The following is a 27209-nucleotide window of genomic DNA, read 5'->3' as shown; positions in this document are numbered from 1 at the left end:
TTAAAATAAAGAAATGCATTCTACCCAGTTTCTTAATTATTCTTAGCATTATGTGATTTTTATTTGTTACTTAAGAAATCACTTGGGAATCCTTTATTAACCTAGGGCTACTATTGTGAACATTGACTATAATTGTAATGTTGCTTAGGTTAATACAGATTTCTGAGTAAAAGCAAGTTTGACAAATCATACTTGGCTGACATGACTTTAAGGTCTTAGATTAGGAAATGCTAGCTCAAATTGTGGGGAAAGATAATATCCATGATGCAAGCTGAACAAGTTACCATGACACTCTCCATTTTGAGAGGATTTTAGGGGAATGGTAATAGCCATTGTCTGTGTAACCAATATATCAAAAATGTGGCTCTGACCTATCTAAAGCATAACTTTATTTTTGTCTCCCATTTGGTCTTGAAAATTTATTTTGTAGCATAAGTCTCTTATTGGCAGAACTTTCCACAGCAAAACTTGAAAACTTGTGTTGTCTTCTGGCTAGAAGCCTGGAAAAGGAAAGGAGGACATATTTGGTTCCTTATCTTTCTCTGCCATGCATTTATTTTCCCTGCTACCCATCCCAACTTGTTGGTCAACTACCAGTGCTGACTCATTGCTTAACATTGGTGGGAACTGGTGAAAGGGGTACAGTGATACAGAGATAGCAAGGGTCTTATTTGAATTAATCCCTTTGTAAACTGACCTCTCTATGAGCATGACAAGTCTTTAAAATTTACTCTCTTGAGGAGTTTAGGTATGTGTGTCTGTATGTTTGTGTGTGTGCATGTGCAAGATTTTGGGGAGTTTTCTGTTAGATCTAATTTAATTTCCCTTGGACAAAGTGTATGAGATTTTATGCTTGTGACTTTGCATTCTGAATATCCAGTTCATATCCATTTTGTTACTGTTTGAGTCCTTGTACCCAGCTGAGCTACGTTGTACTAGACAGAAGACATTCCTATGCCAACATTCTCTCCTGTGTGGTCTACACAATAATCTGAAAAACATCTGCCCTGGTAAACTCTGGGAATACAGATATAGTGCAAATCAACCACCACTTAGCTTTTTCAGATATAAAACTTTCTCAGGCATGAGTTATGTGCATTTGGGAAAACTGACAATTGAGAACTCAATTCAAAGATCTCTCAGGGGTGCCTGCATGGCTCAGTTGGTTGAGTGTATGACTATTGATTTTGGTTCAGGTCATGATCTCCTATTTCATGAGATCAAGCCCCAAATCGGGCTCCACACTAGGTATGGAGCCTGCTTGGGATTCTCCCTCTCCCTCTCTGTCTCTGCCTGCCCCCTCAACCCCCGTTCTTCTCATTCTCATTCTCTTTTTCTCTCTCTCAATAAATAAATATATGAATGAATGAATAAATAAATAAATAAACAAACATTAAAAAAGTCACATGGAAGCTCCATCACTAGAGTTGAGGTGAAGGGCATTCCTTCAATCTCTCTTTCCTATAGCCTTGGGAGATTGAAGGGCAAGGACTAGAGAATTACAGAAAAGCAGCCTCTCCAAAGTTCTCTTCCCTTTACATTGTCTTCCCTTTACACCATTCATCCTGTTGAGGTCCCCAAGAGCTGTGGAAACAGTTCTGATATAGTTCTTTGTAAAATATGAGAACTGTTGTTTTTTTTTTTTCTCACACTTGCTTTGATTTTTTTCATCATTTTGGCTCATATTCCAACCTTTAATTTTAACATCCCATTGCAAATGTCACAGTGAGTTACTATTGCTCCTAATTTTGCAACCAAATTGCCGATGTTCTAATAGTCATTAGGCAGTTGTCCAAATGACACCTGGGGAATAAAAAACAATAGTAAGACTGTTTTGAAACTTCATTTAAACATACAGGTGATAACAAATAATATTTTCACTCACCTTTATGCTCCTAGTTCTTTTTTTCATTATTTTATTTTAATATCACTTTTGTTCTTTTTATTTGAAACACTTTAAGCATTTTGCAAGGCTTAGAATTATGTCTTTTCAAATTAAAAAAGTGTTTAAAAATAAGAATAAAAGCTCTTGAGAGGTTCCAAGACAACACTTTCCCTAGACAAGAGGTACAAGAGCACCTCTTCACCTCTCATCATTTTTCTCCAATTGTAACATCTCAAATGGCACTTTTGCTTATCATTTATATTTTTAAGTGTAAGGAGTACTAGGTGTGGCATGATTTCTAAAATGTTATATTTCTGGCCATTGAACAATATCATCTGAGTTAATTTTCTGTCCAAATTCTCCAGAATCACAAAATACATAGACATTAAAATTATTTCCAGTCATAGACAGCACTGGCTCTCCAGATAAATGAAAACATTTCTTATTTGCTGTGTATCGCAAGTCATAGAACTGTTGCTAATAAATAATTTCCATTGCATATACTATTTTACGTTATGCCAAAGAGAAAATTATGTCACTTTTGGATACCACAGTCATGATTTGTGAAGTGAACAAAACTAGAGTACCTAGCCATGAGTATATATATTCTATACCCTCTTTACCACTGATTAGTTTGATGATGAGCATTACCAGATATATTGAAATATATTTAGAGTCAAAGATATTAGATTAAATGTGACTCACATTAGTTATTTGGTATCATATAGACAAAAATCTTTAGGTAATGGATCGTTTTCTCTTTCTTTTTTTCCTAACAAAAATGGTTGAATTAAATGATTTTCTTTTGGTCTATCTAAAAATGGCTACAAATTTTATTCTGAACCTCTGTATTTTTCTTCTGATAAACTCTAGCCATTTTTATAACTTTATTTTTAAAAATAATCTTTATTGCATCATAATTTGCATACAGTAAAATTAACCTTTTTAAACATTTTTTTAATGTTTAGTTATATTTGCGAGAGAGAGAGAGAGAGAGAGAGAGAGAGAGACAGTGTGTGAATGGGGAAGGGGCTGAGAGAGGGAGACACAGAATCTGAAACAGGCTCCAGGCTCTGAGCCATCAGCATAGATTCTGACACAGGACTTGAACTCATGAGCCATGAGATCATGACCTAGGTCGAAGGCAAGATGCTTAACTGATTGAGACACCCAGACGCCCCAAAATTCAACTTTTTTTAAGGGAGTAGTTCAATGTATCCAGATGAATAATCATCACCACAATCAAATTAGAATATTTCCATCTCCCCACAATGTTCCCTCACATTCCTAAAAACTAATAGTCTAATTTCTATTCTGCTCTGTTTGTTTTTTTTTTCTGTAGTTTTATCTTTTCTTAAATGTAAGAAAAAAATGATCATATAGTGAATAGCTATTGAGTTTGGCTTTCATCTCTTAGATAATTATTTTGAGATTTCTCCATGTTGTTGAATATATCTATTAAATTTTTTGTTAGGTTATATTATGCTGTATGGATGTACCCCAAAATTTTTATGCGTTTACCAGTTGAGGTTCATTTGGGTCGTTTCAAGTTTAGTCAGTTATGAAGAAAGCTATTATAAACACTTGTGTATAGTACACTGTGTGGACATGTGTTTTTGTTTATACAAGTGGATTGCCTGGTAATATGATAAGATCTTGTATAACTTTATAAGAAACTACTAAACTGTAAACTGTTCAGTCTTTCCAAACTATTTTTCAATGTGGCTGGGTAATTTTGCTTTCCCAACATCAAGTGTGAGAGTTCCAGTTTTTCTGCCTTTTCACCAATGCACAGTATTATCAGTCTTTTCATTTGAACTATTGAGGTAGATATTGATAACTCATAGTTTTATTTTGAAGGTTTACACATCAAGGTTATCTTCGCGTCGGATTCTATTGATACCTGTACCTCTTCTGTTGGTCATTTTATCTCAGTGAGTTAGGTGTATGGATTTTGTTCTTATTATAGTTAGTTACCTTTGGTAAACTTTCATATCTCTCCAGTGATGGGTTGATACTACCTTGTGCTTTATATGGAGATTTGAGTATGCCTGCTCATTCCTCAGCTTTTAATACTCCATTCTCAGCTGCCTTAATGCCTTTGTCTGCACTCTCACCTTTCCCTCAGTGAGATTATTGTGATATGTTACTAAGTGAGAAACTCCTGGGGCGTGGAAGAGGGGTTCTCCATTTTCTTGGTTCAGTTTTGGTCTTAGGTATCTGGGGTTTTGAGGTGAGTCTTCCTGTGCCTCTTCTCCCTTAGCAGCCAGTGTCCACCATGTGCTGTGGGAACACTTGGCCTGGAGATGATGTTCTGCTACAGCCCCAGAGTGGCAAACACCTGTGTTGTTTGTTTGTCTGGGTTTTGTTTGTTTATTTGGTTGTTGTTTTGTTTTGTTTTTGTATCTAGGAGGAAACAGCTTTGCTTCCAGGGGCAAACAGCTTTGTTTCTCCTGTTCCATCAACATCAGTGTACCTGTGCTTTGGACCTGTGGCAGTAGAGATTCTTAGCTTTCTCCAAGACTAGTGTTGCTTGTTGTGAGTAGCAAAGTTATGGTAGGACCAAGGGTGGTATGACTCCTCCTTCAGGTTCCCTGTGGCTTTGGCTTCTACCCCTCCCTCAAGGGCAGCTAATCTTTTTTTTTAAATTTTTTTTAATGTTTATTTATTTTTGAGACAGAGCATGAACGGGGGAGGGTCAGAGAGAGGGAGACACAGAATCTAAAACAGGCTTCAGGCTCTGAGCTGTCAGCACAGAGCCCATCGCAGGGCTCGAACTCACAGACCGTGAGATCATGACCTGAGCCGAAGTCGGCCACTTAACCGACTGAGCCACCCAGGCGCCCCAAGGGCACCTAATCTTGATAACTCACTTTACGTTTGAGGAAGGAAAGCTTTCCTTCCCCCTTTCTAGTGGCAGGTGGTTTTTGTTTCTATATACCCTTCACAGTCAGTAGAACTTTTGTCCTGCTTCTAGGAGTGGGAAAGTCTCTCTCCCCATCCCCAGTGGTTTAAGGAATTTCTTTTGTATGAGAGAAAAATCTAGGGGATAGAGTGGGTTTCATATATGTGAGACACATAAGGATTTCTCTCAGGTTTCCTGCTATGCCTTCAATATTTTTCATGAATTCAGTGAAAGAAATTTCTTGTGCCAGTTTCCCAGGGATTCTAAATTTTCCCTTTAAACCAAACTCAGTTTTAACAATTCTTTACCATTTTGGCTTTCTTAAAATTCTATTTTTATGGCACTTTGCTTTTCCTCCTATGCTTTGCCAATGGTATGACACTTCATTGGTCTCATTTTTTCCTGAAAGAGGCCTATCACTCTGGATTTTTCATCTTGTTGCCTTGGGATCTCAGCTTTTATTTGAACCCGAGGAAAGTTATGATCTTGTAGATTATTGGACTTTCACTTATTGTTGTGTTTCAATATTCTTTTGTAGCTTTCTTCATCCTCAACAAAGGCCAATTCTACATGTGTATAATTCATAAATGCAAATGGGAATTTTAAGAGCAAGACTGAAATATTTTTAAAAACTGCTTTGTCTCTCTTTACCTTAGCATTAGAAGTAATTCTTAAAAATACTGACTACTACTTATGAATACATGTGAATGCCTTGTGATATTTTTAAACATTCACAGTTTACACACACACAAAAATTCACTTGATGCAAAAAGATTTGTGTTTTAACTTTCAGTAAGCTCATTTTGTATTTCTTTTTAACCATAAAAAATATATATACTAAAAGTATTGATGGGAGTTTACACGTTGCAAAAAGGAAAAAATAGCTTAAAACATTATGTTATCAGGAAAAAAATATGTTGGGGTGCCTGGGTGGCTCTTTCAGCTAAGTAACCAACTCTTGATTTTGACTAAGGTCATGATCTCACGGTTGTAGGATCAATCCCCGCATCAGGCTCTGCTTGGGATTCTCTCTCTGCCTCCCCGCCCCCCCCACTTGTGTGTGTGCGCGTATGTGCTCTCTTTCTCTCAAAGTAAATAATTAAACTTAAAAATCTTTTATTAAAAAGATGGTACAGGATGATATGATTAAAGGCTATCTGAAAATCTGATTCTTATTATTGGCCAGATTTCCATTCATTTATCTACATTAAACATTATTTAATTACCAAAGATCTGCTAGATAGTAGGCAAGGTATTCATCTAGAATTATGATTGCCATTCTTAAAGAATTTGCATTCTAGTTGAATGCATCTGTCATATTACAAATGAGTCAAAGGAGCAAGCAGAAAATTAAGCCAGACTTTGCCCTCTATATTCATAAAAAGCAATGGAAAATATTAACAAAAGAAATTGATAACAGCAATGAAAAATTGAAAGGTATTCATGAGTGATTAGAAATAATGAGAAATTTCTAGCTAGAATGCAGATTGGACTATATTGACCAGAGAGCAAGGAACCATAGCCTAAAACATCACAGGTATAAACTTCAAATATAAGAGTTGAAAAGGAGAACGCTATGGTCTTAAAAACCAAAAGAGATGAAAAAAGCCTTAAGGCAATGTTTAAAGCAGTTTAGTAATTACGTGAATTAAAAACAGTGGTTCCAGGTCAATCCATCGCCCCTGGCATTAATTATACCCCTAAAAAGCACACAGAAAGAAGGGGTTGGGTTGTGTCTACTCATTTATGGGGGGGAAAAAAAAGAGTTCTACCTCCAAAGCATACGAAAATAAAGCTTAAAGAGCACAAAAAATTTAAAATTTAGGAAAAAAAATATTTTATGGTTTTGGGGTATGGAACATTTTTTAAGACATAAAACCCAGAAACTATTAAATAAATGTAATATATTTATAAATATATATATAATATTTAAATTTATTAAATCAATATGTATAAGCTTATAAATCAAGTTTATGTATATGTGTAAGCTATATAAATCAATATATATAAGCTTATGTATAAGCTTATATATATTAAATTATATATAAATAGAAGCTGTGTAAAAATATTTTATTTTTTATGACAAGGGACATGATAAGCAAGTGAATACAGAAAATAAACTAAGCAAAAGTCTTTAGAGCATATATATCAGAAAAGTGATTATTTTACTGAATAAAAACAACGTCAGAAAAAAAATTAGTCAAGGTAATTCATAAAAGAATACAAATTTCCTAATTAGGCACATAGAGAGATGCTCAACATTATACTAATCATGAAAATCTAAATTAGCACAATAATATATGACTTTTCCACTTGTATAAGAATAAAAATTAAAAGACTGATAATAGGTAATATTAATGACATAATAAGAAAATAGAATATTTTCTACACTATTGGGTAAAATGTAAATTGTTACAGTGGCTTTGAAGTATTATTTGGTAATATCTATGAAAATCAAATTACTTGTAATATTAAGCCCAACAATCCCATGATCAGTTATTTATCCAAGTAATGTGTACACATGCATAAAAATGTACATTACCTGTAATAACAATAAAATTGGAAATAACATAGATGTTCACCAAAAGAGGTATGATGTATTTTTGCTATGAATGATAGTAAGTAATGGTTAAAATGCATGAAGTAGAAATATATCCTTAAATGAACAAACTCTAAGATAAACTGATAAGTAAACAAAGTGAGTTGAAAATACTTTTCTGCAGGCAGACTAATCCTATTTATATGAATATATTAATTTTTTAAGAAAGATGAGAAAACTTTATAGTGACCATCTTTAGGGAGGGCCATGTGAATTATTTTACTCACATATGACTGTACTTATAAAGTATGTACAACATGAAATGCATTCATATCTTCCCTTTTTTGGCAAAATAATTTAATGTTTAAAAAGGTAAATGTTACATGGGGTGCCAGGAGAGGGAGTACTCAGCATTGGATGGATTGATTAAGCATTGGACTCTTGATTTCAGCTCAGGTCATGATCTCAAGGTTCCTGGGTTCTGCCCCTGCGTTGGACTCTACACTGACAGTGTGGAGTCTGCTTGGGATTCTCTCTCTCTCTCTCTCTCTCTCTCTCTCTCCCTTCTCTCTATCCATCCCCCGATCCCTCTTTCAAAATGAATAAAGTTACAAAAATAGTAAACATTACATTTGACACACAAACCCTAATTTTAATTTTTTAATAATATTTAAAATGTTGATTTTATATATGACAGAGAAAGAGAACAAGGGGGATGGTGCTGACAGAGGGGGAGATCTGGAGGGGCTTGAACTGGCAAACTGCGAGATTATAACGTGAGCCAAAGTCAGAGACCTAACCAACTAAGCCATTGAGGTATCCCCAAAAGGTCATTTAATTTTTTTTAATTTTTTTTAATGTTTATTTATTTTTGAGACAGAGAGAGACAGAGCATGAATGGGGGGAGGGTCAGAGAGAGAGGGAGACACAGAATCTGAAGCAGTTTTCAGGCTCCAAGCTGTCAGCACAGAGCCCAACGTGGGCTCGAACTCGTGAACCACAAGATCATGACCTGAGCCGAAGTTGGACACTTAACTGACTGAGCCACCCAGGTGCCCCCAAAATATCATTTTAAAAACTGTTCTGGGGCACCTGAGTGGCTTGGTTGGTTAAACATCCACCTAACTCTTGGTTTCGGCTCAGGTCATGATCTCAGGGTTTCATGAATTGCAGCCCCATCAGGCTGTGCGCTGGCAGTGTGGGGCCTGCTTAGATTTCTCGCTCTGTTTGCCCCTTTCCTCGCTCATGCTGTCTCAGTCTGTCTCAAAATAAATAAGTCAACCTAGAAATTTAAAAAACCGTGTTCTGAATGTGTCTCACTGCCTGAGGCATCTGTAAGTGTCCACTATTTCCATAAAAACCAGGCATAGTTTCTTCTTGTGCAAAAAGGCAGTGCACATTCCTGCTTCTTGGCAGAGAGGAGTTTTCATACCCATTGTCTCCCTACAGGGAGTCTCAGACAGTCCGTCTGAGATAGATGTTTCACTCTCTCTTCTTGCCTGACAGAAGCCCAGTACTGAAATGCCCAGCATGGGACAGAGAATGCATGAACATGGTGTTACTGCAATACACCCTGCCTTCATTGCTGTCCCCACACCCCCATCTAGGTCTCTTGATGGCACTAGACCAAATTTTTCTATTTTAAAAGAAAGCAAATATCACAAAATAAATACAGTTATGGGTGAGTGGATTTAAAACAAGAGGAGTTTCAATACAACTAGTGAAATAATGATTACTTTTGTTCACGTTAATGTAAGTTAGTCTCTTCAACCATGGATAAAAACAAACAAAAACAGCCCTAACTGTTCATCTTCCTCTTAGATGGATGTTGTTCTAGTTTAGTTTGCTCTTTGCCTACTAAGTAATTCCCCCAAATTTCATACCATTGAATTTTTTCCTTTTATATTACATGAGGGATTTTTTTTCTAACCAAATGTATGTTTTATTGCTGTCTAGTTGTGCTATAAACTTTTCTTCTTATACCTCCATAAAATCCATCTACTTCAGTTATGACTTAATCAGTTATTTAAAAAATAGTTTCAGGACTAATTTCTTTACCTCAACATATTGTTTTCGCAAGTCCTATATAGTATTTCACATTGAGACTGCTTCAAGGATTATACAGTTAAAATAAAAATTTATCTCATAATTACCTTTTAAAAAGTTTCAAGGTAGAATACTGACTCATACATTTAAAGTAGTAAGTAGAGAATTAAAATGATCGAAATTCTCAATTTCAGATAGCAAAGTAGTGGTCTTCAATTCTGAAATTTGCCAAATATTTTATTATTTTTATTTCTTTTAATATATATATGTATATATACATATATACATATATATATGCCATTATATATAGCCCCCCATGTTAATGATTATTTTGACAAAATTTGTAGTTTCAGTACTTATTATTTTAAACCAATTTAAATGTGATCTGATTGTGAAAATATTTATTGTATTATAATAGTAGCATTTACTTAAACTCCTAATATGTACCAGACATTTCATTGTAAATTATTCTGGATCCTTTTAATATGAAATTTATTTTCAAACTGGTTTCCATGCAACACCTAGTATTGATCCCAAAAGGTGCCCTCCTCAATGCCCATCACCCACTTTCCCTTCTCCCCCTCACCCCCCATCAACCCTCAGTTTCTTCTCAGTTTTTAAGAGTCTCTTATGGTTTGGCTCCCTCCCTCTCTAACTTTTTTTCCCTGCCCCTCCCCATGGTCTTCTGTCAAGTTTCTCAGGATCCATATAAGAGAAAAAAAATATATGGTGTCTGTCTTTCTCTGTATGACTTATTTCACTTAGCATAACATTCTACAGTTCCATCCACATTGCTACAAAAGGCCATATTTCATTCTTTCTCATTGCCAAGTAGTATTCCATTGTATATATAAACCACAACTTCTTTATCCATTCATCAGTTGATGGACATTGAGGCTCTTTCCATAATTTGGCTATTGTTGAAAGTTCTGCTATAAACATTGGGGTACAAGTGCCCCTATGTATCAGCACTCCTGTATCCCTTGGTAAATTCCTGGCAGTGCTATTACTGGGTCATAGGGTAGATCTATTTTTAATTTTTTGAAGAACCTCCATACTTTTTTCCAGAGTGGCTGCACCAGTTTGCATTCCAACTAACCGTACAAGAGGGTCCCCGTTTCTCCACATCCTCTCCAGTATATATAGTCTCCTGATTTGCTCATTTTAGCCACTCTGTCTGGCGTGAGGTGATAACTGAGTGTGGTTTTGATTTGTATTTCCCTGATGAGGAGTGACAATGAGCATCTTTTTATGTGCCTGTTGGCCATCTGGTTGTCTTCTTTAGAGAAGTGTCTACATGTCTTCTGCCTATTTCTTCACAGGATTATTTGTTTTTGGCGTGTGGAGTTTGGTGAGTTCTTTATAGAGTTTGGATACTAGCCCTTTGTCCGATATGTCATTTGCAAATATCTTTTCCCATTCCATCGATTGCCTTTTAGTTTTATTGTTTCCTTTGCAGTGCAGAAGCTTTTTGTCTTCATGAGGTCCCAATAGTTTATTTTTGCTTTGAATTCCCTTGCCTTTGGAGGTGTGTCATGTAAGAAATTGCTGCGGCTGAGGTCAGAGAGGTTTTTTCCTGCTTTCTTTCTAGGGTTTTGAAGGTTTTCTGTCTCACATTCAGATCCTTCATCCATTTTGAGTTTATTTTTGTGAATGGTGTAAGAAAGTGGTCTAGTTTCATTCTTCTGCATGTTGCTGTCCAGTTCCCCCAGCACCATGTGTTAAAGAGACTGTCTTTTTCCATTGGATATTCTTTCCTGCTTTGTCAAAGATTAGTTGGCCATACTTTTGTGGGTCTATTTCTGGGATTTCTATTCTATTCCATTGGTCTATGTGTCTGTTTTTGTGCCAATACCATGCTGTCTTGATGATTACAGCTTTGTAGTAGAGGCTAACGTCTGGGATTGTGATGCCTCCTGCTTTGGTCTTCTTCTTCAAAATTACTTTTGTTATTTGGGGCCTTTTGTGGTTCCATACAAATTTTAGGATTTCTTGTTGTAGCTTTGAGGAGAATGCTGGTGCAATTTTGACTGGGACTGCATTGAATGTGTAGATTGCTTTGGGTACTATTGAAATTTTAACAGTATTTATTTTTCCAATTCATGAGCACAGAATGTTTTTCCAGTTCTTTGTATCTTCTTCAATTTCTTTGATAAGGTTTCTATAGTCGTCAGCATACAGATCTTTTACTTCTTTGGTTAGGTTTGTTCCTAGGTATTTTATGATTCTTGGTGCATTTGTGAATGGGATCAGTTTCTTTCTTTGTCTTTCTGTTGCTTCATTATTGGTGTATAAGAATTCAGCTGATTTCTGTACATTAATTTTGTATACTGCTACTTTGCTGAATTCATGTATCAGTTCTAGCAGACCTTTGGTGGAGTCTGTCAGGTTTTCCATGTATAATATCATATCATCTGCAAAAAGTGAAAGCTTGACTTCCTCTTGGCCAATTTTGATGCCTTTGATTTCCTTTTGTTATCTGATTGCTGTTGCTAGAACTTCTAACACTATGTTAAACAACAGTGATGAGAGTGGACATCCCTGTCTTGTTCCTGATCTCATGGGGAAAGCTCTCAGTTTTTCCCCATTGAGGATGATGTTAGCTGTGGGCTTTTCATAAATGGCCTTTATGATGTTTAAATACGTTCCTTCTGTCCCAACTTTCTCGATGGTTTTTATTAATTAAAGATGCTGAATTTTGTCAAATGATTTTTCTGCATCAATTGACAGGATCATATGGTTCTTTATTTTTTCTTTTATTAATGTGATGCATCACGTTGATTGCGAATATTGAACCAGCCCTGCAGTCCAGGAATGAATCCCACTTGATTATGGTGAATAATTCTTTTCATACGCTATTGAATTCTATTTTCTAGTATCTTTTGAGATTTTTTGCATTCTTATTCATCAGGAATATTGGCCTGTAGTTCTCTTTTTTTTTTGCTGGGTCTCTGTCTGGTTTGGGAATCAAAGTAATGCTGGCTTCATAGAATGAGTCTGGAAGTTTTCCTTCCCTTTCTATTTTTTGGAACAGCTTGAGAAGGATAGGTATTATCTCTGCTTTAAATGTCTGGTAGAATTCCCCAGGGAAGCCATCTGGTCTTAGAGTTTTATTTGTTGGGAAATTTTTGATAACTGATTCAATTTCTTCACTGGTTATGGGTCTTTTCAAATTTTCTATTTATTCCTGTTTGAGTTCTGGAAGTGTGTGGGTGTTTAGGAATTTGTCCATTTCTTCCAGGTTGTCCAGTGTGTTGGCATATAATTTTTCATAGTATTCCCTGATAATTGCTTGTATTTCTGAGGCAATGGTTGTAATAACTCCATTTTCCTTGATGATTTTATCTTATTGGTTCATCTCCGTTTTCTTTTTGAGAAGCCTGGCTAGAGGTTTATCAATTTTGTTTATTTTTTCAAAAACCCAGCTCTTGGTTTCATTGATCTGCCCTACAATTTTTGCAGATTCTATATTGTTTATTTCTGCTCTGACTTTTATTATTTCTCTTTTTTTGCTGGGTTTGGGGTGTCTTTGCTGTTCTGCTTCTATTTCCTTGAGGTGTGCTGTTAGATTTTGTATTTGGATTTTTCCTGTTTCTTGAGATAGGCCTGGATTACAATGCATTTTCCTCTCAGGACTGCCTTCGCTGCATCCCAAAGCGTTTGGAGTGTTTTATTTTCATTTTCATTTGTTTCCATATATTTTTTGATTTCTTCTCTAATTGCCTTGTTGACCCATTCATCCTTTATTAGGGTGTTCTTTAACCTTCATGCTTTTGGAGGTTTTCCAGACTTTTTCCTGTGGTCAGTTTCAAGTTTCATACAAAGCATTGTGGTCTGAAAGTGTGCATGGTATGATCTCAATTCTTGTATACTTATGAAGGGCTGTATGTGACCCAGTATGTGATCTATCTTGGAGAATATTCCATGTGCACTCAAGAAGAAAGTATATTCTGTTGCTTTGGGATGCAGAGTTCTAACTATATCTGTCAAGTCCATCTGATCCAACATATCATTCAGGGCCTTTGTTTCTTTATCCATTGGTGTAAGTAGGTAATTAAAGTCCCCTGCAGTTACCACATTCTTACCAATAAGGTTGCTTATGTTTGTGATTAATTGTTTTATATATTTGGGGGGGTCATATTTTCGTTGCATAGACATTTAAAATTGTTAGTTCTTCCTGATGGATAGACTCTGTAACTACTATATATTGCCCTTCTTCATGTCTTTTTACAGCTTTTTAATTTTTTTTTTCTTAATGTTTATTTATTTTTGAGAGAGACAGAGACAGAATGCTAGTGGGTTAGGGGCAGAGAGAGAGTGAGACACAGAATCCGAATCAGGCTCCATGCTCCAAGCTGTCAGCACAGAGACTGACACAGGGCTCGAACTCTCGAGCTGTGAGATCATGACCTGTGCCAAAGTCGGACACTCAACTAACTGAGCCACTCAGGTGCCCCCCTTTTACAGCCGTTAATTTAAAGTCTAGTTTGTCTGATATATGTATGGCTATTCCAGCTTTCTTTTGACTTCCAGTAGCATGATGGATAGTTCTCCATCCCCTCACTCTCAATCTGAAGGTATCCTCAGGTCTAAAATGAGTCTCTTATAGGCAGCAAAGAAAAGGGTCTTGTTTTTTTTATCCATTCTGATACCCTATGTCTTTTGGTTAGTCCATTTACATCCAGTGTTATTATTGAAAGATATGGGTTTAGAGTCATTGTGATGTCTGTAGGTTTCATGCTTGTAGTGATGTCTCTAGTACTTTGTGGTCCTTCTAACATTTCACTCACAGAGTTCCCTTAGGATTTCTTGTAGGGCTGATTTAGTGGTGATGGATTCCCTCAGTTTTTGTTTGTGAAAATGTTTATCTCTTCTTCATTCTGAATGAGAGACTTGCTGGATAAAGGATTCTCAGCTGCATATTTTTTCTGTTCATCACATTGAAGATTTCCTGCCATTCCTTTCTGGCCTGCCTGTTTTCATTAGATAGGTCTGCCACTAGTCTTGTTGGTCTCCCTTTGTAGGTTAGAGCCTATTTATCCCTAGCTGCTTTCAGAATTTTCTCTTTATCCTTGTATTTTGCCAGTTTCACTATGATATGTTGTGTAGAAGATCGATTCCAGTTACGTTTGAAGGGAGTTCTCTGTGCCTCTTGGATTTCAATGCGTTTTTCCTTCCCCAAATCAGGGAATTTCTCAGCTATGACTTGTTCAAGTACACCTTCAGCCCCTTTCTCTCTCTCTTCCTCTTCTGGAAATCCTGTTATATGGATATTGTTCTGTTTGATTGCATCACTTAGTTCTCTAATTCTTCCCTCATACTCCTGGATTTTTTTATCTCTCTTTTTCTCAGCTTCCTCTTTTTTCCATAATTTTATCTTTTAATTCACCTATTCTCTCCTCTGCCTTTTCTATCCGTGCTGTGTCCGCCTCCTTCTTATTTTGTACCTCATGTTTTTTAGGTCCTCATGACTATTTCTTAGTTCCTTGATCTCTGTAACAATAGATTCTCTGCCCTCCTCTATGCTTTTTTCAAGCCCAAGGATTAGTTTTATGACTATTATTCTAAATTCTTGTTCTGTTATATTGCTTAAATCGTTTTTGATCAACTTGTTGGCTGTCACTACTTCCTGGAGTTTCTTTTGAGGAGAATTATTCTGTTTTGTCATTTTGGGTAGTCCCAGTGGTATCTCCAAACTGCAGGGTACTTCCCCTGTGCTGTTGGGAGAAACTTGTGTTGGTGGTCAGGGCCGCAGTCAGACCTGATGTCTGCCCCCAGGCCAACATTGGGTCCACAGTGAGACTGGTGTGTACCTTATCTTCTCCTCTCCCAGGGGCAGAGTGGAGTGGTATGGCCCCTGTGTGGGCTGTTTGCACACTGCCAAGCTTGTGGTGCTTCTTTGATGGGATCTGGTGTATTAGTGAGGGTGCAGGGGTGGATTCGCAATGTGCACAGGGGCGAGAAGGGCAGACTTAGATCACTTTGCCATCAGTGGTCCCCTGCAGGAGGGGCCCTGCAGCACCAGGAGGGAGGCAGACCTGTTGGAGGGATGGATCCACAGAAGCACAGTGTTCGGTGTTTGCGTGGTGCAAGTAAGTTTGGTGACAGGAACTGGTTCCCTTTGGAATTTTAGCTGGGGGATGGGAGAGGGAGATGGTGCTTGCCAGCACCTTTGTTCCTCCTTGGAGCTCTGTCCTTCCAGGACTCAACTACTCTTCCTCCTGGCATCCTCTTGCCCTTCCCGCTCTCTGAGAGCAGAGCTGTTGACTTTTAGCATTCCAGATGTTAAATCCCCATGGCAGAACTCATGGAGTGCGGCCCCTCCACTTTTGCAAGCCAGATTCCGGGGGCTCTGCCATGCCCAGCGGGCTGCCCCGCCATTGCTCTGGCTCTCTCCTGCCAGTCCGTGTAGCACACACCACCTCTGCCCTTCCTATCCTCTTCCATGGGCCTTTTGTCTATGCTTGTCTCCAGAGAATCAGTTCTGCTAGTCTTCTGGTGGTTTTCTGGGTTATTTAGGCCAATGTGGGTGGAATCTATGTGATGAGCAGGGCGAGGTGAGCCCAGCATCCTCCTAATCTGCCATCTTCTGAGCATCCCTCCTAAGTTATTCTGGATCTTTAAACTTAACCTTGAAAGTAGGAGAATTTGTGTTTTCTACATGAGTTAGGAAGCTTGGTCTTAGGAGTTAAGGAATATTCTCTTATAACTCAATTAGTTATGTTATATGTTAGGATTTGGACCTGTTTCTCTGACGCTGAACTCCCAACTGCCATACTTTTTCTAACATGCCATAATACCTCCCTTCATTAAATTTGTTTAGTTTGGAGATGATTACAAACAGTTATAGAAATTTGGAAATGAACATGTCCTTGAAGATCATAATAACACACTGTAGAGTTTACATGAGCAGGTGCAGGAGTAGTGTCAAAGGGTCTGAGTTTGAATTCTGCTCCATACTTTATTAGCTGTGTAACCTCGGACAAATTATGTAACCTTTCCAAAGTTTTGTCAAGTACATATGTGAGGTAGGAATAATAATTGTTGTCATTTGCTTTTAGAATCAGGAGCCATCATGTTTTTGCAAGGTACTTAGTACATGGTAGGTATAATATATGCATAGGATTCTCTAATTTTGCATGGGAAGACACATGGGTTCAGAGAGGCGGTGTCATTTGCCCAATGTCTAATGGATAGTTAGCATAGAATTTTAATCAATATCCCCAAGTTCCAATTTATATTCTTACACTCTTTCCACTCTTTGGTATGTTGGACCATCATTTGTAAAATGCATAAATTCTGTGGCATGTGGGTGGCTCAGTCAGTTAAGTGACAGACTCTTAATTTCATCTCAGGTCATATCAGGCATGAGATGAGTCCTGTGAATGGGCCTCAGCGCTAGGAGTGGAGTCTTTCTCTGCTGACGCTAGGAGTGGAGACTTTCTCAGCAGTCTGGAGTCTGCTGAAGGTCCTCTCTTTGCCCTCCCCACTTGTGCACCCACACACTCCCTCTCAAAAAAATTAAGTAAGTTCTGCAGTAATAATGTTCTGGAAGAATTGTGAAATTCAGGTCAACTTCAGCATGTAAATATATGAAGAAGAAAGCATCTTTCCTGGTAGATATTTCACTGTTTTGCCAGGAATTCTGGGGGCTATAAACCAGATGAGATAGAAAAAAAAAAGCCCTATTGAAATGCGGCATGGTTTTTAGAAAATATCATCTGTGATCCAGAAGGATGTATTTATCACATAATTATTTCAAACTGTAAGCAAATTAATTGTAGAAAGGCAATCTGTTTCTTATTAAACAGCTCTTTAAAATGTTCTTGATATATTAGAACATTTATTGTAACATTTATAATAAATTTTCTATTCAATTTCAGAGATTCCCCCCCATTACTCTTTGTGGTTATGGTTGTTTCCATCTTTATTTATTTATTTTTGAGAGAGAGAGAGAGAGAGAGAGAGAGAGAGAGAGAGAGAGAGAGAGAGAGAGAGAGAGAAACCATGCACTCTTGAGCAGGGGAAGGGCGGGGGGTGGGGGGTGGTACAGAGAATCCCAGGGAGGCTCCATGCTGTTAGCACAGAGATTGATGTGGGGCTTGAACTAATGAACCAGCCATGATATCATGACCTGAGCAGAAGCCAAGAGTCGACACTTAACCGATTGAGCCATCCAGTTACCCGGAACCCCTTACTGTTTGAATTAAGAGATACTGCTCTATAGTAGCAGAGTATGAATTATGCTTTATTTAATATAATTTACCTATCTGTAGGCTACTGATATTCCAAATTTTGTAACACATTCAACATTACAGTGACAAGGAAGGAAAATATTTTTATTGACTTTTTATATTGAATAATACTTTTCAAGTAGTAAAAATTTTCATTTAGCATATTTATTTAAATTAAAAGTTTGCAAAATTTGCTTTTGATGCCCTTAGAGTAGTGATGGCATATGTCAAACACTGAGATGTGAAATTTTTAGCCTGATTAAGTGATATGTCTCCATGTGAAAATCTGGGTATACATGTCTGTGTGATTTTTTTTTTCTGTGATTTGTTTGATTTGTAGGTGTTATCTATAAAAATGTTTTCCAAAATGCAAATATGAGTATTTTTAAGGATCTAGTAGTCAAACTAAGGATATGATATTTCTTCTAGGTATTCAGCAGTATATGAAAATACTGGGATGATATCATATTGAAACAATATGAGAGTACTCTCACTAGAATTCTGGAATGAATAGGCTACCCACACATCTCCAATTATGTTTCTTCTTTCCTTTACCCAGAAAGAATATTACTTACTTTCATTCATTATTTTTTTTTCATTTTAGAATTATTTACTACCCCTTTATTACCAATGTCTACTAGGGGTTTTAAGCACAAATTATATTTCTACCTGCACTCATATTCTACAGATACAACTGGAAAAGATAGCATGTCCATAGTTCAGTAAACTTAACAGGACAGTAAGTGATACGTGTTAGGAATGAGATACAAATATAGTACTAAGGGAGTTCAGAGGACAGGTGAATTTTACAGAGAGAAAGAAAACATTTGTGTAGCAAAGAGAATATTCCTATGGCCTTGCAAGATGGAAAGGAATTAGAAAGATGAAAAAAGAGAGGAAATGGAAAATAAATATGCACACAAATGGGAAAGTAAAATATGTATATGGGAGTGGGAAATGAGCTAACATTGCTAACTATTATTAAAACCTATTTTCATATGAACCTTATGTGTTATTTTATTTGACCTTCTCAAAAACCTAATAAAGGGAAGTCATAAAAATTCTTATAAAGGCTAAAATGAAAGCGAGCTCGAAAGTAAAGATGCCCTTTTTTCTCTGACATCAAAGCCCATTTTCTCCCCAAAACAGCACATCAATTAGGTAAAAGGAGTATAATCTAGCACAGATGCTTGGATCACAGGGCTCATAAAGGAGGTTAGAGGCAGATAATTGTGGATGGTCTTCTATATCAATGGGACTAAAATTGGAATTATTCATGAGGTGATGGTGAGCCATTCATTTATATATCCACCCAGACAAGCAGTATTTGTTGAGATCATGTTATAGATAGGCAATGTTCTAAGTCCTGGAGATACACCAGTGACCAAGTCAGACAGTGTCTTGGAAACAATATATTGGAAAATATCTTGAAAATGAAGGTTTCATACATGACTAAAAGAAGGTAAAAAATAACCATAAGCTCTTGTAAATATTTTATTGTTGAACAGAATTTACATTTATTTCCTAGATTTACAATGGAAACAAGCTTATGGTATCTCTATCCCAGACCACTTTTATACTAGACTCATAAACTAGAATAGGAAACTGTTACATGTTTTTTGCCTGTCCCTCTTTCTCCAAAAAGAAACAGGAATGATGACTACTTCATACCTTCCTTACACATCTATTCTCTTTTATCTTTCTTTTTCTCTTAAACATCTTTTCTCTGTATCTATTAACTTTTTTTTCCTTCACTATTCTTATGTAAATGGAAGAATCAAAGTTCTCATCAAATTATGCATTTCAGCTCTCAGTTTTTTATATACAAAACAACAAATTAGCTGTCATCTAGTGTAATGTGCAATATTTAGATAACTTGCATGAATATATTGCAGTGGCATTAGCATATTTAATGTTTGGGACAGTCTGATAGCTATATGAAATATTTTAATGCACATCTGTTTTCTTCTTTGATTTGTACACATCTGCCTCCCAAGGATCTCAGTGTGTTCTTGGCACCAGAATTAACACTTTTATCTCTGTTACCAAAATGAATTTTGATAAAGCTTTATTGTACATCAAAGAAGAATGTGCATATTTTGAGTCAGAGTTACCTTGATGTTTTAGCTATTAGGGTTTTTGTAACTTGTCCCACAAAGAGTAATTTAAAACTGTAAAATATAGCTATTATTTCAAGTTTAAACAAGTACCCTTTTTAGAGATGAAAAAGATATCTAGAGATATACATGGGAAATAAACCATTCTGAGACGAATACTTCCAAATATTTGTCACTGTGATTAACCATGAAAAATTTAGCTTTTCTCTCTTTATTTTACATGTATGGAATTCCAATAAAATGTAAGCCAGTCTGAAACTACATATTTGAAAAAATTATAGTCGTTTATATTTACTGCAAAATAACTAGTCATACAGCTGTACTCTACTAGGTATAGATACCTAATTTAGTATTCTTAGTAAATTTTGCCAAAAAAAAATTACAAAGAACTCTTTGTTTAATGGCAGGAAATTCATATTTTGGGAAATTGAAATGGATTAGAAAGAGTTTGAGAAATATCACTCACTTTAAAGGTAAAACTTCAACCGTGTAGAGCAAGAGTAATTGTGTCTTCCACCGGACGTTTGGTGATATCTGGAATCATTGTTGGTTGTCACAACTGGGGAGGGAGGTGCTCCTGGAATTAGTAGAGAGAAGCTGGTGTGCTAAATGTCATGCAATGCGCAGGACAGTCCCTCATGATGAAGAATTATGTCTAGATTGTCATCAGTGCCAGTTTGAGAAACCCTGTCATGGAGGATGACAGGGAGTCAACCTGGCACCATCGTATAAGTGTCAAAAATATAAATTTAAAAAAATGAGACTTTCGTTAATTACTCACAGCATAGCAGACAGCATGAGCGTAAGCATAGTGGCACTCTTCCCTGTCCCCAGGTCTCACAGGGTGAAGTGATGACCCCACATGGGTGCTGAGCAAGCAGTGAATTGTGACATAGTTGAGAGTCCCATGGCCTGGTGATCAGTACCTTTAGAGCAAAGAGCCAATTTTGTTCCAAACAGAAAGTTCCCTAGTTTCTCTGCTTTGTAGAGTAAACAGTTATTCAGTTGTAACCGTGTACTTTCCTTGATTTAGTTGCCTAAGTGACTAGCTTTAGAAAATGTTCAGTGTGAGAAGACAAAGAAGCCTTAAATTCAGCACATTCAGCAAGAAAGTTCAGGGACACTCAAGATCCCTTGAGGACTGCCTCTCCCAATACCCCCAGATAAGACCCTGGAAATAAGCACAAGTCATATCAAGGACTCATTTATCTCTACTGTTCATGAGCCTTTTACATATAACTACCTGAAGAATCTTCCACCTAAGGACTTTTAAATTCATAGAGAAAAAAACTGAACACCCTGGGTGTGGTGCCACCATAGGGCACTTACATATGTAGTAGTTACTTGTGTCTGCAATGCTGTTCCACCAGGTGTCCCCATGTGTCTCTCCTGTACCTCTCAGAAGTCTGTGTTTATAGATTACCTCCTCACTTAGCCTTTTCTGGTCACCCTATCTAAACCCATTATCTATACATATTCCTAGCCCAAAGGGATTCCCTTATCCTTTTTCTTAGGTTACTTTTAGTAATTATCTTAGACATATTTTGCTTGTGTGTTGCCTTGCTGCAAAAACATAAGCTTCAAGATATCAGAGGTTTGGGTCACATGGGTGGCTCAGTTGGTAAAGGGTCCAACTCTTGATTTTGGCTCAGGTCATACTCTCACATTGGTGAGATCAAGCCCCGTGTCGGGCTCTGCGCTGATAGCGCAGAACCTGCTTGGGATTCTCTCTCTCTCCTCTCTTTCAGCCCTTCCCCTGCTTATGCACCAATTCTCTCTCTCAAAATAAATACATAAACATTAAAAAAAAGATGTCAGAGGTTTTAGTTTCACTCATTAACAGATCCTTAGTGCCTGGCTAAATGGAAGCTGTACAACAAACTTTTACTGAATAGGTTCTTTACTTTGGCTATCATTACTTTTAAATAGTAACTAAGGTGATTACACAAAGTTAAGAGTGATTGAAGAATGATTCTTTTTTTTTTTATTCTAAAATGGGGAACAACATAGGGGCACCTGGGTGACTCAATTTGTTAAGTGACTGACTCCTGGTTTCAGCTCGGGTCATGATCTCAATTTGAGACTGTTGTAGGGCTCTTTGCTGACAGTGCAGAGCCTGCTTGGGATATGTTCTCTCTCTGTCCTCAAAATAAATAAACAAACTTAAAAATTAAAAACACTTTAAAAAAGAAAATGAAGAAAAATAAGATCCATCATTATTTTTTTCATCAGTATTATCTGAAGTTATTTTGGTGTTTATGGATATTGTTCTTATAATGAGTTTCCCTGATAATTCTTATTTTGTTTTAATTTTATTTTTTAAATTTACATCCAAATAGTTAGCATATAGTGCTACATTGATTTCAGGAGTAGATTCCTTAATGCCCCTTACCCATTTAGCTCATCCTCCCTCCCACAACCCCTCTAGTAACCCTTTGTAGCAATCTTGTAAAATTGTACATATTCTTCTGATTCATTTGAACTTCAACAACATTTTTAGTGAAAAAATTAATTACAATTTTTATTGAATCCACATGTAAGAATCATCTTCATTGTGCCACACATTCTGACTCTCTGAATCAGTGTCTCCTTTTTCTACACAGCTTTGTTATTATTAATTATTATTGTTTTGCAGAGTCACATGCCTACCTTGAATGATTTCATACTATATACTTACGTATATAAATTATTCTGCACAAATTTTCTTTGTGGTTTTGTTGTGGAATTGTAAGGATTAATTTAATTTACTGCATCCAAATTGTTATAAAACATAGCATTAATGTCATTTTTTAAAAAATGTTTTAATGTTTATTTATTTTTGAGGGAGAGAGTGAGAGCGACAGAGCATGAGCAGGGGGAGGGCAGAGAGAGAGGGAGACACAGAATCCGAAGCAGGCTCAGCATTAATGTCATTTTTAACTACCTCCGTTTTTGTTCTACGGATTATGCTACATCTGACCTTTGACATTTGCTGGATATAAACACTAACGCATTTCTAAAGCCATTCATTTATGTATTTCATTATAAATATAATTATAAAGCTAATATAAAAAAAATAATGAACTACTTTTATTTAGTTTGGTAGAAAAATTGCAAAATAGTGCTATTTCCATATATTCCTCACACTTTCCCCTAATAATGATATCTCAAATAACAATACCAAAGTTACCAAAACTAGAAAAGTAATTATGATACAATGCCGTTAACTAAAGAAGACCTTGCCCAAATTCTACCAATTTTTCTACAATGTATATGGTACTTAAATCTTCTCAGTCTCTTGTATCCCATACCAGTGCCTCAATTTTTCCTTTAATTTTAATATTTGACTTCCTTTAATGTATAAGTTTGTTGAATATCTACATTGTCAGCCATCAAATATATTTTGCTAAGAAAATGAAGCTATAGTTTATTGCGAATAATGACTTTTCATTGGAAAGTTGGTAAACCATCCTTTGCTTCAGTGTAAGTAATCTGTCTCCCTTTTCGTTTACGTCCCACTTTGCATGCTGCCCCACCCCCCCCACCCCATGAATCTTTGCTTGTATTAACCCTCTGACTCTTACTTTGATTTATGATTTTTTTTCTTTAACAATTCTGGGGATCAAACTTAAAGTAGATGTATTGACTACCAACTAAATGGGACCCTTGTGAGTCAGTTTATTTTTCTGGGGCTTTGTTTCATTATTTATAGAATATAGACACTGGACAATAGGGGTCTTTAGCTCCCTTTAATCTGTAAAATACTGAGTTTATATGTATGTCCCTGCCTAATTTTATTATTATATTTTTCCCTGACTCACTGCTTCAGTTTTGGAAGGTTACCTGTGGACCATTGAGGGTTGTTAACTATGTGTCTTTTTTTAGATATTTATAGAAGGGTTTCTGCAAGATAAATTTTAAGGACTTAACCTCCTTTTTCTCTTTCACCTTTTACTCACACATGTATTTTGCCTATCTTGTTTTTCCGCTGGGAATTAATGCGGGTCTGAAACAAGTATACTGTTGTTTAATTTAGGATAATAAGGTAAGTTCCAGGAGGATGTCCCACATCTGTTTTTTATCATGGTAATTATAAATATAATGAAGACTTACATCCTCTGGCTTTTAAGCTCAACTTGTAATTTAATAGTGGGTATCTTCCCCTAAAACCTAAGCAAAGTATGTGTCACCTTGTTTCTTTTAAAAGTTCCTTGAAAAATATCAATTAAAGTGGTACAACTGCTTGAATGTTTAAGTGACCAAATGCAAAACTATGAAACATATTAGCAAACATAGCTAATAAAAAAGTTACTTTATATGAAATTAAATTGCTCAGGGAACTTCTAATGGACTTGCCTTTTCATCTACTATGAAAGAGAATGAGTAATTGAGTATTAATGCAATGAGTTCCAAAATGTTTTATGTTTATAAATTATAACTTACTTCATGGGACTAAGAAGAATATTCAAGAATAGGTATATTATTTTGTGTTCAGAAGTTAAAGCTATTTTTGCTCTGTTCTCTCTTAGTAAATAGGCAGAATTGGGTAGTAAAAGCACATTAATGGAAATTACTTTCTCTCTCTCCCATTCACAATGAGGATGCATATTTTGTATTCTTTCATGAGATATTTCATCACATGCAGCCACAACAGGAGACAGAGGAGACGCTCAGGAAAACAAAGTTGATTACATTCACAGGCCTGAGAGACAGAAGGCACAGCGCAACATACAGGGCAACATAAGAAAGACAGCATGGTGGTCAGGAGGTCAAAAATAGGAATGAAGGGAAAGCTTTAGCTAACATCCTTTATTGGCATTTCTGTGGGAAAGGCAAGCAGGTAGGATAAACACTTTAGAACTGGCTTGTGTGAATACTTCCACTGGATTTTAAATGATAGGAGTGATAGTTGCTTGGTACCTGGCCCTGGGATGATTTTAAGGCAGAGGAGTATTCTCTCCTAGACTGTGGACCAGATAGAGGAGGTATGGCTTTGGATTGGTCAGTTTTTTGTTTGTTTCATTTTGTTTTAATGCACAACGTTACATTAATTATAGGGGTACAATATAGTGATTGAGCGACTCTATGTATTGTGCTATGTTCACCGTAAGTATAACTATTCTCATACAATGCTATTACATTGTTATTGACCATATTCCCTATTTTGTACCTTTCATCCCTGTAATTTACTCATTTGATAACTGGAAGCCTGTATCTCTCACTCACCTTCACCCATTTTGCCCATATCCTACCCATCTGCCCTGTGGCAAACATCAGTTTGTTCTATGTGTTTACGGGTCTGGTTCTGCTTTTGTTTTATTCTTTCTTCATTTCCTTTTTTAAATTTTACTTATTTTATTTTTTCATTTTTAGACTCCACATATAAGTGAAATCATATGGTACTTGTTTTTCTCTAACATATCACTTAGCATAATACCCATTAGGTCCATTCGTGTTGTTGCAATGGCAAGGTCTCATTCCATTCCCTTTTATGGCTGAGTAATATGCCTCTGTGTGTGTGTGTGTGTGTGTGTGTGTGTGTGAGATCTTTTTTATCCATTCATCAGTTGATGTACATGTGAGTTGCTTCCATATCTTTTCTATTTTACATAATGCTGCAATAAACATAGGGGTGCATATAATGTTTTGAATTTGTGTTTTTGTCTTCTTTGGATAAATACTGAGTAACAGAATTGCTATATCATATGGTATTTCTATTTTTAATTTTTTTGAAAAACCTCCATACTGTTTTTCATAGCGACTGCGTCAGTTCGCATTCCCACCAACAGTGCAAGAGGGTTGATTTTTCTCCACATCCTCACCAACACTTGTTTTTTCTTGTTTTTTTGATTATAGCTATTCTGACAGGTGTGAAGTGATGGTTCATTGTGGTTTTGCTTTGTATTTCCCTGATGCTTAATGATATTGAACATCTTTTCATGTGTCTGTTAGCTATCTGAATTATGTACATCTTCCTTGGAAAAATGCCTATTCGGGTCCTCTGCCCACTTTTAATCAGATTATTTGGGGTTTTTTTTGTGTGTGTGTGTTGAGTTGTAAAAGTTCTTTTTATATTTTGAATATGAATGCCCTTATCAGATATATTATTTCTGTATATCTTCCCCGCTCAGTAAATTGTCATTTTTTTTTTTTTGTTGATGCTTTTCTTTGCTGTGTACAACCATTTTTATTTTAGGCTAGTCCCACTAGTTTAGTTTTGTATTTGATTCTTTTTCCTGAGGAGACATATCTAGAAAAATACTGCTAAAGCTGGTATCAAAGAAATTACTGACTTTGTTTTACTTTAGGAGTTTTATGGTTTCATGCCTCATATTTAGGCTTTAATCCATTTTGAATTTGTTTTTATGTATGGTATTAGAAAGTGGTCCAGTTTAATTCTTTTTCATGTAGCTGTCCAATTTTTCCTACAATATTTATTGAACAGACTGTCTTTTCCCTATTATATATTCTTGCCTCCTTTGATATAGGCAGATCATATAAGTGTGGGTTTATTTCTGGGCTCTCTATTAGGTTCAATTTATTTATGTGTCTGTTTTTGTGCTAGTACCATATTGTTTGATTGCTACAACTTTGTATTGTATCTTAAAATACAGGATTTTGATACCTTCAGGTTTCTCTTTCTAAAGATGGCTTTGGCCATCTGGGGTCTTCGGTGATTCCATGCAAATTTTAGTTTTATTTGTTTCAGTTCAGTGAAAAATGCTGTTGGTATTCTGATAAGGATTGCATCGAATCTGTAGATTGCTTTGGGAAATATGAACATTTTAACAAATCAGTTCTTCCAAATGGGTTGGTTAGTTTTCACATCAAAGGCATATTCCTGGCTGGGCCCTTGGCTGTCTCTAAGAATTGGCTATCCCTAGAAGAGGCAGTCTCCTCCTAGCTGGAAAGGTTCTTGTAAAGATGTGAAAATATCATAATTTACAAAAAATAAAAACATTTAAAAATATTTGGAACACAACTCTGATATTATTTACAATTTTTAATGTATTATGTAAAAATGAGCTATATACCCATTGCTGATTTGTAAGGGAATTCTTAAAATGAAATTATCTCTGCCCTTCAATAGTGTGTACTTTCCAGTTTCATTTGAAAGGAACGAATGTGAAGAGTGTATTTCTTTTGCTTAGAGCATTTAGCAAAATCATTTCCAGATGACTGGCATGGTAATGGTATATTAGGTTCTTCATGGAAACAGATCCAATAGGATGTGTACATAAAGAGTAAGAGAGAAAAATGTAATTTAAAGAACTGGCTTGCATGAATGTGGTGGATGGCAAGTCAAAAATCTGCAGGATGGTCAGCTAGGTTATAGACCCAGGGAAAAGTTGAAGTCTGAAGATAATTTAGAAACTTAATTCCCTCTTCCTCAGGGGACTTCAGTCTTTTTGTGTTTGTTTTTGTTTTTGTTTTTTTTCTAATGTCATATGAGTGGATGAGACCAACCCACAATATGGAGGGTAATATGCCTTACTGCAAGTAT

General features: G+C 36.2%; 1 protein-coding gene and 1 long non-coding RNA gene across 2 annotated transcripts in view; one reads left to right on the top strand and one right to left on the bottom strand.

Moving 5' to 3' along the window:
* Positions 1–27209, top strand: part of LRP1B (LDL receptor related protein 1B) — a 1882572-nt gene that overhangs the window by 1098246 nt on the left and 757117 nt on the right. The window lies entirely within an intron of this gene.
* Positions 405–20567, bottom strand: LOC122226007. Its single transcript, XR_006205458.1, has 4 exons — positions 20508–20567; positions 20193–20303; positions 1693–1803; positions 405–500 (listed from the first exon to the last, which is right to left on the bottom strand). It is a non-coding gene; the product is annotated as an uncharacterized LOC122226007 (long non-coding RNA).

The sequence above is a fragment of the Panthera leo genome, chromosome C1 (assembly GCF_018350215.1).
Source record: "Panthera leo isolate Ple1 chromosome C1, P.leo_Ple1_pat1.1, whole genome shotgun sequence".
In the NCBI taxonomy this organism is placed as follows: domain Eukaryota; kingdom Metazoa; phylum Chordata; class Mammalia; order Carnivora; family Felidae; genus Panthera; species Panthera leo.
This window is presented reverse-complemented; position numbering and strand designations above follow the sequence as displayed.